This window comes from Mustela nivalis (genome assembly GCF_964662115.1).
Source record: "Mustela nivalis genome assembly, chromosome: 14".
In the NCBI taxonomy this organism is placed as follows: domain Eukaryota; kingdom Metazoa; phylum Chordata; class Mammalia; order Carnivora; family Mustelidae; genus Mustela; species Mustela nivalis.
This window is the reverse complement of record NC_139033.1, coordinates 84,345,951-84,359,639: the sequence shown is the minus strand read 5'-3', so window position 1 is coordinate 84,359,639 and position 13,689 is coordinate 84,345,951. Positions and strand designations below refer to the sequence as shown.

The window sequence follows — 13,689 nt, the reverse complement described above, 5'->3', positions numbered from 1 at the left end:
CTTTTGAGGCCATTGGCATGAAAACTGCTTCTCCATCCCTTCACTTTCAGTCTGGGTGTATCTTTAGGTTCAAAATGGGTCTCTTGTAGACAACATATGGATGGGTCCTTTCGTTTTATCCAATCTGCAACACTGTGCCATTTTATGGGTATATTTAGCCCATTCACATTGAGAGTGATTATTGATAGCTACATTTTTATTGACATCGAGTTACCTTTGAAGTCTTTCTTTCTGTAGACTGTCTCTATATTTCTTTCAATGCTATTCTTGAGATTTTTCCTCTTTTATAGAACCCCCCTTCATATTTCCTGCAGTGTCGGCTTGGTGGTTGCATAGTCTTTTAAGCCTTGCCGGTCTTGAAAACTCTTTATCTCTCCATCCATTTTGAATGTCAGTCTTGCTGGATAAAGTATTCCTGGATGAATGTTCTTCTCATTTAGTGCCCTGAATATATCTTGCCAGCCTCTTCTGGCTTGCCAGGTCTCTGTGGACAGGTCTGACATTATTCTGATGGGCTTCCCTCTCTAAGTAAGGAGCCTCTTTGCCCTGGTGGCTTTCAAGAGATTATACCTACAATTATAATTCCTCAATTTGACTATCAGGTGTCGTGATGTTTTTTTTGGAATGTATAATCTTGAGTAGAGACCGTTCAGCCTCTAGTACCTGAACACTGGTTCCATTCGGGAGATTGGGAAAATTTTCATGAAGGACTTGTTCCACTATATCTTCTAGATTTCTTTCTTTCTCCTTCCCTTCAGGGATTCCACTAATTCTGACATTGGAACGCTTCATGATATCATTTATTTCCCTGATTCTGTTTTTGTGGTTTCTAAGCTGTTTTTTCCAGGCTTCCTCCTGATCTTTTCTATCTGTTTGTCTTCCAGATCACTAATTCTATCTTCTGTCTCAGTTAACCTAGCTTTGAGGGATTGGATTAGATTAGATTGGAACTCATTGAGGGCTTTGTGAACCTCCTCCTTGGTAGCTTTAAGCTCTGCCCTAACATTGTGAACATCCTGTCTGGTCGCTTTCAGCTCGGCCCTAATCAATTCTGTTTGGTCATCCATGGCTTTCTCCAACCTAGCTATTGCCTGGATAATTGTTAGCCTGAATTCTCTTTCCGACATATTGTCTATGTTGATAGCTGTTAGCTCTGTTGCAGAAGGTCCATCCTCTGTATTTTTCTTGTGTTGTGCATTCCTCCTCCTAGTCATTTTAGTGGGAGATGACTGAACAGATGTACCTGGATGTACCAACCGTGGTGCAGTCAAGGTGCACCCCGGAACACTTCTGATCAATCAGGATTCCCACCCAAACGAGAGACAAAAGAAAAGAAAAAGAAAAAGAAAAAAAAAAGAAAAGAAAAGAAAAAAAAAGAGAGAGAGAGACAGGAAATAAAGGGAAGATGAAAAAGAAGGTTCAGCCCAGATGGGCCCTAAGGTAAGATTTATGAAGTAGACAAACAAAAAGAGATAAAAAGACTGATACAAGTATATGACAAGAGAGAAAAAATATATATAGATATATGCAAATAAAGAAAGAACCTCATCAAAAAAGAACCCCAAGTGTAAAATTTATATGCTATCAGGACAAACACAAAAAAATGCAGAAACACTGGCGGAAGAAGATGGGAGAGTTCTTATAAATTCTCAGTGTGTGCGAGGAAGGTTGTTTTGATTCTTTCTGGATGTATCTTGATATCTTTTTTAAAGGACTCAACTTTCCTAAGATAAAGGGGATTAAAAATTGGTTTACCTATAGCGGTAGTATTGATTGGGGAAAGGGGATTACTTTGAAGTTTAACTCTATATGAATATTAGAGGATAAAAATAAAAAGGAATAAACTAGACTAAACTAAACTAAAATTTGAAAAAAGGAATTCAAAAAATAAAAATGCAAAAGAAAAACATAGGTGTATGTATCAAAAAGTTCAGGTTAGAAAGGTATTATGGAATTTGATGTACTGTACAACTCGTTGTGATGGTAAATAGGTTAAAAAATTACCTATTTGTAAAAAAAAAAAATGAACTGGAATAGTGGGAACGAGTGAACAATACAAGTTTTCCTATGAAGTAGTGGTTGTTCTCTTGTAGTCCTTTTTTTTTCCTTTTTTTTTTCTTTCTTGGTTTGTTTTCTGGGGGAGGGGCCTGCCACGTGGGTTTTCAGTCAATGGTGTTTCCTGAGTTAAGTCCTCCCGCCCCCCTCAAGGGGGTGGGCTCTGAGGAAACTGTTGAGTTTTTTTTTTTCAGGCTTTTGTTCTCTGGCAGTTTTTAAGCTTGTTCACTTTTTTTTTTTCTCTCACCTTGACCGCCTTTGATGGTTTTTGTAGTTTTAGAGGAAAACAAACCACACCCTGATTGCCCTCTCAGAGAGAAGCCTCAGTCTGGGTGCAGAGCCTAAATAACTTCCCCCTTGGCCGCTGGCAGAGCAGGTTCCAAGTCGCGGTCCCTGGGGACGCAGGATCTTTTGCTTGTACCCAAAGCCAAGGCAGTGGCGGCTGTCTGGGAGCTCCCAACCGCCAGAGAGGTTCCAAGCAGCGATCACACACTGCGGTTTTGCCGATGGCCCGGGCTGGGAGTGCCTGGCTTGTGCACCCCTCTTTCAGAGGTGGCTATGGGTCATGTGTGCGTCTCAGGCACTGAGAACGGGGCGCAGGTCCGTAAGCACCAGGCTGGGCATTTGCGCACCTCTGTCAGGGGAGAGTTTGGGGCGCGCGGCTTAGGCTTTGAAACAATGGCGCAGGTCAAAGAGTGCTGGTGGGGCCTTTGTAACTCAGGGGAGCATGAGGGACGTGCGCGTGTATCTCAAGCTTTGTGGTAGGGCTCACGCGTTCTGCGGACCAGTGTGGCTCCCATCCCCTCACAGGAACTAGAGGTCCACACATTCTTGGGCGCGCTGGCGGCTTAGGGACCAAGAGCTGGTTTCTCCGCCGCACTCTCTCTGCCTCAGTGCTGGGGAGGCTGTCCTGGGACCGGGGACTTAAGCCCCTCTCCCTAGCCGTCCTGATTCCCACAATCTCCCCCCATGATCCTTTGCTCTTTGGAAGTGCTTTCTTTTTTTTAAAAAAGATTTTATTTATTTATTTTTCAGAGGGAGAGCGAGAGCAAGCACAGGCAGACAGAGTAGAAGGCAGAGTCAGAGGGAGAAGCAGACTCCCCATGGAGCAAGGAGCCCGATGTGGGACTCAATCCCAGGACGCTGGGATCATGACCTGAGCCGAAGGCAGCTGCTTAACCAACTGAGCCACCCAGGCGTCCCTGGAAGTGCTTTCAACCAGTCTCCAAGTTAATGCTGGTCCCCAGATGCAGGACACTCTCACTCGTATTGGGGTATTACTTTCCAACTGGTCACCTCTGGTGGCTCCCTCCCCCTTTTATCTTCTGATATCAGTCCCCCGTTCCCACTCCTCTTTACCTGCCCACTGGCGTCTTCTGCCCCTGTAGAGATCCAGACGTGTATAATTCTGATCTCAGGCTGATTTCATGGGTGATTGGAGTTCTTTGGTAGGTAATCAGCTCACTTTGGGGTACCGGCTGAAAAGGCGCCTCCTCCTACTCCCCTGCCATCTTGTCCCCCCTGTATCCAAACATTTTTACATCATAAGGAGAGAGCATGTGTTAGTTCTATCCTGTTCATTTCTTCCATTACTCAGAGGTCAGAGTGGTATTTGTAATTACCTTCCTCACTGTCCAACCCATAGCCTCTTCCCTCAACAAACACCTGAGCTTTCTGGGTCCTCCCTGGTTACAACCACCAAACATTCATTCTGGAAGGTGGGTCCCTTATCAACCCTGCTGCATTGGATTGTAGTGAATTTATGACTGTAATCACAGTCCCAGGGAATAATAGAGTATCGGCTCAGTCCATGCATACACTTGCTTACCCCAGCTGTGTTGTAGATATCCAATTGTCTTGTGATAGACAACAAGCTCCCCCTAGCCAGTGCTGCCTACTCATCTGGGTGATTCAATGCTGGGAAGGTGTGGTGTGTGGGAGTATGTTGCCCTATCAACCACCAGAGCAGTGTGATCAATATCCCACTGGAGTATTCCATCCACAAGGCATACCCCATGTGGCTGGTATAAAGTCTATTCTTTTTTTTTTTTTGAGTAAGGTTGTTTTTTTTTTTTTTAACTTTTTATTTTTTATAAACATATATTTTTATCCCCAGGGGTACAGGTCTGTGAATCACCAGGTTTACACACTTCACAGCACTCACCAAAGCACATACCCTCCCCAATGTCCATAATACCACCCCCTTCTCCCAAACCCCCTCCCCCCAGCAACCCTCAGTTTGTTTTGTGAGATTAAGAGTCACTTATGGTTTGTCTCCCTCCCAATCCCATCTTGTTTCATTTATTCTTCTCCTACCCACTTAGGCCTCCATGTTGCATCACCACTTCCTCATATCAGGGAGATCATATGATAGTTGTCTTTCTCCGCTTGACTTATTTCGCTAAGCATGATACGCTCTAGTTCCATCCATGTTGTCGCAAATGGCAAGATTTCATTTCTTTTGATGGCTGCATAGTATTCCATTGTGTATATATACCACATCTTCTTGATCCATTCATCTGTTGATGGACATCTAGGTTCTTTCCATAGTTTGGCTATTGTGGACATTGCTGCTATAAACATTTGGGTGCATGTGCCCCTTTGGACCACTACATTTGTATCTTTAGGGTAAATACCCAATAGTGCAATTGCTGGGTCATAGGGCAGTTCTATTTTCAACATTCTGAGGAACCTCCATGCTGTTTTCCAGAGTGGCTGCACCAGCTTGCATTCCCACCAACAGTGTAGGAGGGTTCCCCTTTCTCCACATCCTCGCCAGCATCTGTCATTTCCTGACTTGTTGATTTTAGCCATTCTGACTGGTGTGAGGTGATATCTCATTGTGGTTTTGATTTGTATTTCCCTGATGCCGAGTGATATGGAGCACTTTTTCATGTGTCTGTTGGCCATCTGGATGTCTTCTTTGCAGAAATGTCTGTTCATGTCCTCTGCCCATTTCTTGATTGGATTATTTGTTCTTTGGGTGTTGAGTTTGCTAAGTTCTTTATAGATTCTGGACACTAGTCCTTTATCTGATATGTCGTTTGCAAATATCTTCTCCCATTCTGTCAGTTGTCTTTTGATTTTGTTAACTGTTTCCTTTGCTGTGCAAAAGCTTTTGATCTTGATGAAATCCCAATAGTTCATTTTTTCCCTTGCTTCCCTTGCCTTTTTCTTGTTCCTAGGAAGATGTTGCTGCGGCAGAGGTTGAAGAGGTTGCTGCCTGTGTTCTCCTCAAGGATTTTGATGGATTCCTTTCACACATTGAGGTCCTTCATCCATTTTGAGTCTATTTTTGTGTGTGGTGTAAGGAAATGGTCCAATTTCATTTTTCTACATGTGGCTGTCCAATTTTCCCAGCACCATTTATTGAAGAGGCTGTCATTTTTCCATTGGACATTCTTTCCTGCTTTGTCGAAGATGAGTTGACCATAGATTTGAGGGTCTATTTCTGGGCTCTCTATTCTGTTCCATTGATCTATGTGTCTGTTTTTGTGCCAGTACCATGCTGTCTTGATGATGACAGCTTTGTAATAGAGCTTGAAGTCCGGAATTGTGATGCCACCAACGTTGGCTTTCTTTTTCAATATCCCTTTGGCTATTCGAGGTCTTTTCTGGTTCCATATAAATTTTAGCATTATTTGTTCCATTTCTTTGAAAAAGATGGATGGTACTTTGATAGGAATTGCATTAAATGTGTAGATTGCTTTAGGTAGCATAGACATTTTCACAATATTTATTCTTCCAATCCAGGAGCATGGAATGTTTTTCCATTTCTTTGTGTCTTCCTCAATTTCTTTCATGAGTACTTTATAGTTTTCTGAGTATAGATTCTGTGTCTCTTTGGTTAGGTTTATTCCTAGGTATCTTATGGTTTTGGATGCAATTGTAAATGGGATTGACTCCTTAATATCTCTTTCTTCTGTCTTGCTGTTGGTGTAGAGAAATGCAACTGATTTCTGTGCATTGATTTTATATCCTGACACTTTACTGAATTCATGTATAAGTTCTAGCAGTTTTGGAGTGGAGTCTTTTGGGTTTTCCACATATACTATCATATCATCTGCGAAGAGTGACAATTTCACTTCTTCTTTGCCGATTTGGATGCCTTTAATTTCCTTTTGCTGTCTGATTGCTGAGGCTAGGACCTCTAGTACTATGTTGAATATCAGTGGTGATAATGGACATCCCTGCCGTGTTCCTGACCTTAGCGGAAAAGCTTTCAGTTTTTCTCCATTGAGAATGATATTTGCGGTGGGTTTTTCATAGATGGCTTTGATGATATTGAGGTATGTGCCCTCTATCCCTACTCTTTGAAGAGTTTTGATCAGGAAGGGATGCTGTACTTTGTCAAATGCTTTTTCAGCATCTATTGAAAGTATCATATGGTTCTTGTTCTTTCTTTTATTGATGTGTTGTATCACATTGACTGATTTGCAGATGTTGAACCAACCTTGCAGCCCTGGAATAAATCCCACTTGGTCGTGGTGAATAATCTTTTTTAATGTACTGTTGAATCCTATTGGCTAGTATTTTGTTGAGTATTTTCGCATCTGTGTTCATCAAGGATATCGGTCTATAGCTCTCTTTTTTGGTGGGATCCTTGTCTGGTTTTGGGATCAAGGTGATGCTGGCCTCATAAAATGAGTTTGGAAGTTTTCCTTCCATTTCTATTTTTTGGAACAGTTTCAGGAGAATAGGAATTAGTTCTTCTTTAAATGTTTGGTAGAATTCCCCCGGGAAGCCGTCTGGCCCTGGGCTTTTGTTTGTTTGGAGATTTTTAATGACTGTTTCAATCTCCTTACTGGTTATGGGTCTGTTCAGGCTTTCTATTTCTTCCTGGTTCAGTTGTGGTAGTTTATATGTTTCTAGGAATGCATCCATTTCTTCCAGATTGTCAAATTTATTGGCGTAGAGTTGCTCATAGTATGTTCTTATAATAGTTGTATTTCTTTGGTGTTAGTTGTGATCTCTCCTCTTTCATTCATGATTTTATTTATTTGGGTCCTTTCTCTTTTCTTTTTGATAAGTCGGGCCAGGGGTTTATCAATTTTATTAATTCTTTCAAAGAACCAGCTCCTACTTTCGTTGATTTTTTCTATTGTTTTTTTGGTTTCTATTTCATTGATTTCTGCTCTGATCTTTATGATTTCTCTTCTCCTGCTGGGCTTAGGGTTTCTTTCTTGTTCTTTCTCCAGCTCCTTTAGGTGTAGGGTTAGGTTGTGTACCTGAGACCTTTCTTGTTTCTTGAGAAAGGCTTGTACCGCTATATATTTTCCTCTCAGGACTGCCTTTATTGTGTCCCACAGATTTTGAACCGTTGTATTTTCATTATCATTTGTTTCCATGATTTTTTTCAATTCTTCTTTAATTTCCCGGTTGACCCATTCATTCTTTAGAAGGATACTGTTTAGTCTCCATGTATTTGGGTTCTTTCCAAACTTCCTTTTGTGGTTGAGTTCTAGCTTTAGAGCATTGTGGTCTGAAAATATGCAGGGAATGATCCCAATCTTTTGATACCGGTTGAGTCCTGATTTAGGACCGAGGATGTGATCTATTCTGGAGAATGTTCCATGTGCACTAGAGAAGAATGTATATTCTGTTGCTTTGGGATGAAATGTTCTGAATATATCTGTGATGTCCATCTGGTCCAGTGTGTCGTTTAAGGCCTTTATTTCCTTGCTGATCTTTTGCTTGGATGACCTGTCCATTTCAGTGAGGGGAGTGTTAAAGTCCCCTACTATTATTGTATTGTTGTTGATGTGTTTCTTTGATTTTGTTATTAATTGGTTTATATAGTTGGCTGCTCCCACGTTGGGGGCATAGATATTTAAAATTGTTAAATCTTCTTGTTGGACAGACCCTTTGAGTATGATATAGTGTCCTTCCTCATCTCTTATTATAGTCTTTGGCTTAAAATCTAATTGATCTGATATAAGGATTGCCACTCCTGCTTTCTTCTGATGTCCATTAGCATGGTAAATTCTTTTCCACCCCCTCACTTTAAATCTGGAGGTGTCTTCGGGCTTAAAATGAGTTTCTTGGAGGCAACATATAGATGGGTTTTGTTTTTTTATCCATTCTGATACCCTGTGTCTTTTGACAGGGGCATTTAGCCCATTCACATTCAGGGTAACTATTGAGAGATATGAATTTAGTGCCATTGTATTGCCTGTAAGGTGACTGTTATTGTATATGGTCTCTGTTCCTTTCTGATCTACCACTTGTAGGCTCTCTCTTTGCTTAGAGGACCCCTTTCAATATTTCCTGTAGAGCTGGTTTGGTATTTGCAAATTCTTTCAGTTGTTGTTTGTCCTGGAAGCTTTTAATCTCTCCTTCTACTTTCAATGATAGCCTAGCTGGATATAGTATTCTGGGCTGCATGTTTTTCTCGTTTAGTGCTCTGAAAATATCGTGCCAGCTCTTTCTGGCCTGCCAGGTCTCTGTGGATAAGTCAGCTGCCAATCTAATATTTTTACCATTGTATGTTACAGACTTCTTTTCCCGGGCTGCTTTCAGGATTTTCTCTTTGTCACTGAGACTTGTAAATTTTACTATTAGGTGACGGGGTGTGGGCCTATTCTTATTGATTTTGAGGGGTATTCTCTGAACCTCCTGAATTTTGATGCTCGTTCCCTTTGCCATATTGGGGAAATTCTCCCCAATAATTCTCTCCAGTATATCTTCTGCTCCCCTCTCTCTTTCTTCTTCTTCTGGAATCCCAATTATTCTAATGTTGTTTCGTCTTATGGTGTCACTTATCTCTCGAATTCTCCCCTCGTGGTCCAGTAGCTGTTTGTCCCTCTTTTGCTCAGCTTCTTTATTCTCTGTCATTTGGTCTTCTATATCACTAATTCTTTCTTCTGCCTCATTTATCCTAGCAGTTAGAGCCTCCATTTTTGATTGCACCTCATTAATAGCTTTTTTGATTTCAACTTGGTTAGATTTTAGTTCTTTTATTTCTCCAGAAAGGGCTTTTATATCTCTCGAGAGGGTTTCTCTAATATCTTCCATGCCTTTTTCGAGCCCGGCTAGAACCTTGAGAATTGTCATTCTGAACTCTAGATCTGACATATTACCGATGTCTGTATTGATTAGGTCCCTAGCCTTCGGTACTGCCTCTTGTTCTTTTTTTTGCGTTGAATTTTTACGTCTTGTCATTTTGGCCAGATAAGAGTAAATGAAGGGGCAAGTAAAATACTAAAAGGGTGGCAACAACCCCAGAAAAATATGCTTTAACTAAATTAGAAGAGATCCAAAATCGTGAGTGGGGAGAAAGGGGATAAAAAGAGGTTCAAAAAGAAAGAAAGAAAAAAAAAAAGAAAAGAAAAAAAATTTTTTTTAAAAAAGAAATCACCTGAGAAAAATGTAAAAAAGAAAAAATATATATATTAGATAAACTAGTAAAAAATCGTTAAAAAAGAAAAAGGTAACAGTTAAAAAAAAAAAAAATTTTACCCGAAGGCGAGAAGAAAAAGAAAAAAAAAAAAATGAAAAAGAAAAAATTAAATTAACTGCAAGACTAAAAAAAAAAAATCACAGGAAAAAAGCCATGAGTTCCGTGCTTGGCTTTCTCCTCCTCTGGAATTCTGCTGCTCTCCTTGGTATTGAAACCGCACTCCTTGGTAGGTGAACTTGGTCTCGGCTGGATTTCTTGTTGATCTTCTGGGGGAGGGGCCTGTTGTAGTGATTCTCAAGTGTCTTTGCCCTAGGCGGAATTACACCTCCCTTACCCGGGGCCGGGGTGAGTAATCCGCTCGGGTTTGCTTTCAGGAGCTTTTGTTCCCTGAGCGCTTTCCGTAGAGTTCCGGAGGACGGGAACACAAATGGCGGCCTCCTGGTCTCCGGCCCGGAGGAGCCGAGAGCCCAGGGCCCCACTCCTCAGTGCGCCCTCAGAGAACAGCGCCCAGTTATTCCCGTCTGCCTGACCTCCGGCCGCGCTCCGAGCTCACCGAGCCTGCGATCGGTTCAAGGTAACACCGAGCTGTGAGCTTACTGTCGGCTCTGTTTCTGTAGCCGGCTTTCCCGTTCCAATACCCGCAAGCTCTGCGTCACTCAGACACCCCCGATCCTTCTGTGACCCTGCGGGACCTGAGGCCACGCTGACCCCGCGTGGGCTTCGCCCTGGTTTAGCCTCTGGAGCGATGTCCCTCAGCGGAACAGATTTTTAAAAGTCCTGATTTTGTGCGCGGTTGCTCCTCTGCTTGCCGGGAGCCTGCCCCTCCCTCCGTGGTCTATCTTCCCGTCGCTTTGGATTCACTTCTCCGCCGGTCCTACCTTTCAGAAAGCGGTTGTTTTTCTGTTTCCAGAATTGCTGTTCTTCTTCTCTTCGGTCTGCCGATGGATTTTCAGGTGTTTGCAATCTTTAGATAAGCTATCTAGCTGATCCCCGGCTAGCTGAAGCAGTCTCAGCTTGCTACTTCTCCGCCATCTTGACTCCTATAAAGTCTATTCTTAAATCATTTTTTCTACATCATTACAGGCTAAAGATGAGCTCAGTGACCAGAGTGGGACAGTTAAACCCCAAGAATCAGGTGGCATCATATGACCTAGGAAGGCAAGGAGAAGAAGTGAGACTTTCCACCATGACCGAGAACCTCACCCTGTGAAGTTCAGTGAGTACACAGTCCCAGGGGGCAGGGGAGGGATTGCTCCCCAAGATACACATGCAGCTGCAGCAGGACTGGGTGGGTCCTAGGCATCTGCAGGTGGGACGGCTCCCCAGTGAGCCTGTGGTGCTCCTCCTCTGAGGACCCCATTCTCAGTGCCTTCATGCCACCTCCCCGGCTGCTCCCAGCACAGGTGAGAGACCCAAAAGGAGACACAGTATGCACACAGGTGCCTTGTTGTCCATCCCACTCAAGTCAATGACATCAGGGCACTGCTCTCCCAGTTCTCCCCTTTGCTCCCTCCTCACAGGGTTGGGGCCAGTCTGTCCTAAATCCACCTCCCTATACATCTGGGGTCAGAAGGTCACCGTCTCCTGTGCCATGGCAGTAGAGTCACTTGGGATATAATCATGTCTCCTGCTACCAACAGCTCCTGGCACAGCCCCATCTGGCCATGGGATGGGGTCAGGAGTCACTCCTCACAGACCCCAGACTCCAACTCTGGGAGCTTGTACTCTTGGAGCATCTCTGGCTCCACAGCAGTCCTGAGAATGGTTACTTGGGAACTCAGAGCCTTGGGATTTATCCCCAAAATCTGTGTGGGTACCAAGTGAAGCCATGCAGTGCAAACCAAAACCTTGCAAACCAGAGCCATAACAGTGAGTACCATTTGGACCAAGACCGCATGAGCTGGTACCACTTATGGTAGTGTGTGTATCTTTGACCAAGTCCACATTGGCCAAGGCCACCTAGGCTGGTGCCGCTAGGACAGATGCCAACTGAGTGGTGCCACTTGAACTGAAGCATTCAGATCTGGTGCCACGTGGGTAGAGGACCCATTCACCAATGCCTTATCCTCAGTGTCACATTAGCCATGGCCATGATAGCCAAAGACACATGAGCTAAGACTACATATCAGATGCCATGCGAACAGAAACCGTGTTTTCGGGACGCCTGGGTGGCTCAGTTGGTTAAGCAGCTGCCTTCGGCTCAGGTCGTGATCCCAGCGTCCTGGGATCGAGTCCCACATCGGGCTCCTTGCTCCGCAGGGAGCCTGCTTCTCCCTCTGACTCTGCCTTCCACTCTGTCTGCCTGTGCTCGCTCTCACTTGCGCTCTCTCTCTGACAAATAAATAAATAAAATCTTTAAAAAAAAAAAAGAAACCGTGTTTTCCTTTGACACGTGGATGAAGCCCTGTCCACCCAGACCCTGTGAGCAGGTGACACTTGCTCGTTTGTTGGAATGATGCTAAAATAGCAGCCAAGAAGAACACTGCATTGCAACATTCCTTCCAACCAAAGGTCAGCCCCACATCCTCAGAGGAGTGAAGCCTCTCATGAAGATGACAGAACAGTGTAATGGACAGCGTGATGACAGCCACTACCTGCCAGTAACCATGGCAAATGCTTAATGATGAGGCAAGAAGCCTCCACATTTTGATTCCAGGTAGAGGAAGTTAGCTCTCATGCCTGGCCAGCCAAGAAAAAAGGATGGCCTCTGTACTGGACAATGAGGTAGAAATTCCCCCCATGCATGGAAATCACCAATGAAGGATACATTCCTTCAGGCAAGTGGGTTCCAAGCAACAGTGTGTGGTGTGAAGCCACATGATTCAAATGAAGATTACATCATGGGCACCATGTGGAGTGAGGCCACCTGAGGAGATGCCACTTGGACTGAAGCTGCATGAGTTGGTGTATGGTGAGGAGAGAGCTCTTTCCCAGGGACCTCAGTGATGAGGAACTGAGAACACAGCCACCTGGGCTGGTACAACTCCCTGTTGGAAGAAATGGAGAAAGGGAAGAAGAACATGGACAAAGAAACACTATATACAAGGATGTTATGTGGAATGTCAGTGCTAATCACACCCTGGAAATGGTCTAAATGCAAAGAAAAGACAGATTGTCAAACTGAGTTTAATAGTAATGCCTGACTCTATGTCCCATTTCAGAAAACTACTATAAATGAAACCACATGAAAATCCAAGTGTAAGTACAAGCTCCCACCAATACCGCTCTACAATGTAGAATATGAAACATTCACATGGAAGACACAGAGAATGAACACTTAAAAATAGTTAAATGAAATTATTTATATTGCATGTATTTTATACACACAAACAAAATAAGAAATATTCGCAGTGCACGTCTTAGAGGGGAGGGTCTGGGGGGTGGGTAATAGGGTGATGGATATTAAGGAAGGCACATGATATAATGAGCCCTGAGTTTTGTACACAACTGATGAATCACTGAACTGTATTCCTGAAAGTAACACACTATATGTTAATTAATTGATTTTAAATTAAAATTAAAAATAAAATTTAAAAAGTATTTTTACATACAGACAAACAAGAGCTCCCATGTGGAGCTGAGAGGTAGGAACAGCTCCACAGGCACCAGGTCCATGAAGCCTTCCCAGAAGCACAGAGATTCTCTTCAGCAGCCTGAGAAGGAGCATTTCCACAGGAACCAGTGATGATATGACAGAATCTCGGGATGGCCAGGTCCAGCTGTAGGTTCAGGAGACAGAGCTCTGGATTCTTCACCATGACTGGGACCCTCTCCTGCTCCCCCTCCTCACTCTCTACCCATGTCTTGCCTGAAAGGCCTTGCCCAAGGCCTCAGCCCCCACAGGACCCTGAGCATGACCCTGAGCCTGAGCTCAGCCCAGGGAGTAAGGGTGTTGATAATGAGAATGAGCCCCAGAGTCTCCCAATTTTGCAGGCCCTTTGGTTATCTGTAAGATTATCTTCCCCCTAGATAGAGTGGCCATGACATCCTCGTCACTACCACCTACTCAGGAGACAGAGGACCAAACAATAATGCTGAGCAGAGCCCCAGGACCCAGGCCAGGACCCTGCATGGCCAAACAGCCTCCACTGTCCCCACAGGTTCTCCATCTCTAACCTGGGACATGACCCCACTGACCTTCTCCATGTGCAAGCCACATGGGTTCTTTAGAGACCAGCCAGGATGGGGGATGGCAGTGAGTCTGGAACAGAAAGCCTGCTGCCACACCTGGTGCC

At 43.7% G+C, this 13,689-nt stretch overlaps 2 long non-coding RNA genes and 2 gene segments (V, D, J or C); 2 read left to right on the top strand and 2 right to left on the bottom strand.

The window, feature by feature from the left end:
* Positions 1-13,689, top strand: part of LOC309847518 (immunoglobulin lambda-1 light chain-like) — a 1,783,291-nt gene that overhangs the window by 1,466,412 nt on the left and 303,190 nt on the right.
* LOC309847526 overlaps positions 1-13,689 on the bottom strand; it is a 712,223-nt gene that overhangs the window by 397,106 nt on the left and 301,428 nt on the right. The window lies entirely within an intron of this gene.
* LOC309847513 (immunoglobulin lambda-1 light chain-like) overlaps positions 1-13,689 on the top strand; it is a 1,777,964-nt gene that overhangs the window by 1,466,412 nt on the left and 297,863 nt on the right.
* The window catches only part of LOC309847530, a 65,940-nt gene that overhangs the window by 8,374 nt on the left and 43,877 nt on the right, over positions 1-13,689 (bottom strand). The window contains exon 3 of the long non-coding RNA XR_014302490.1: positions 13,006-13,173. This is a non-coding gene — a long non-coding RNA (uncharacterized lncRNA). The remainder of the gene's footprint in view (positions 1-13,005; positions 13,174-13,689) is intronic.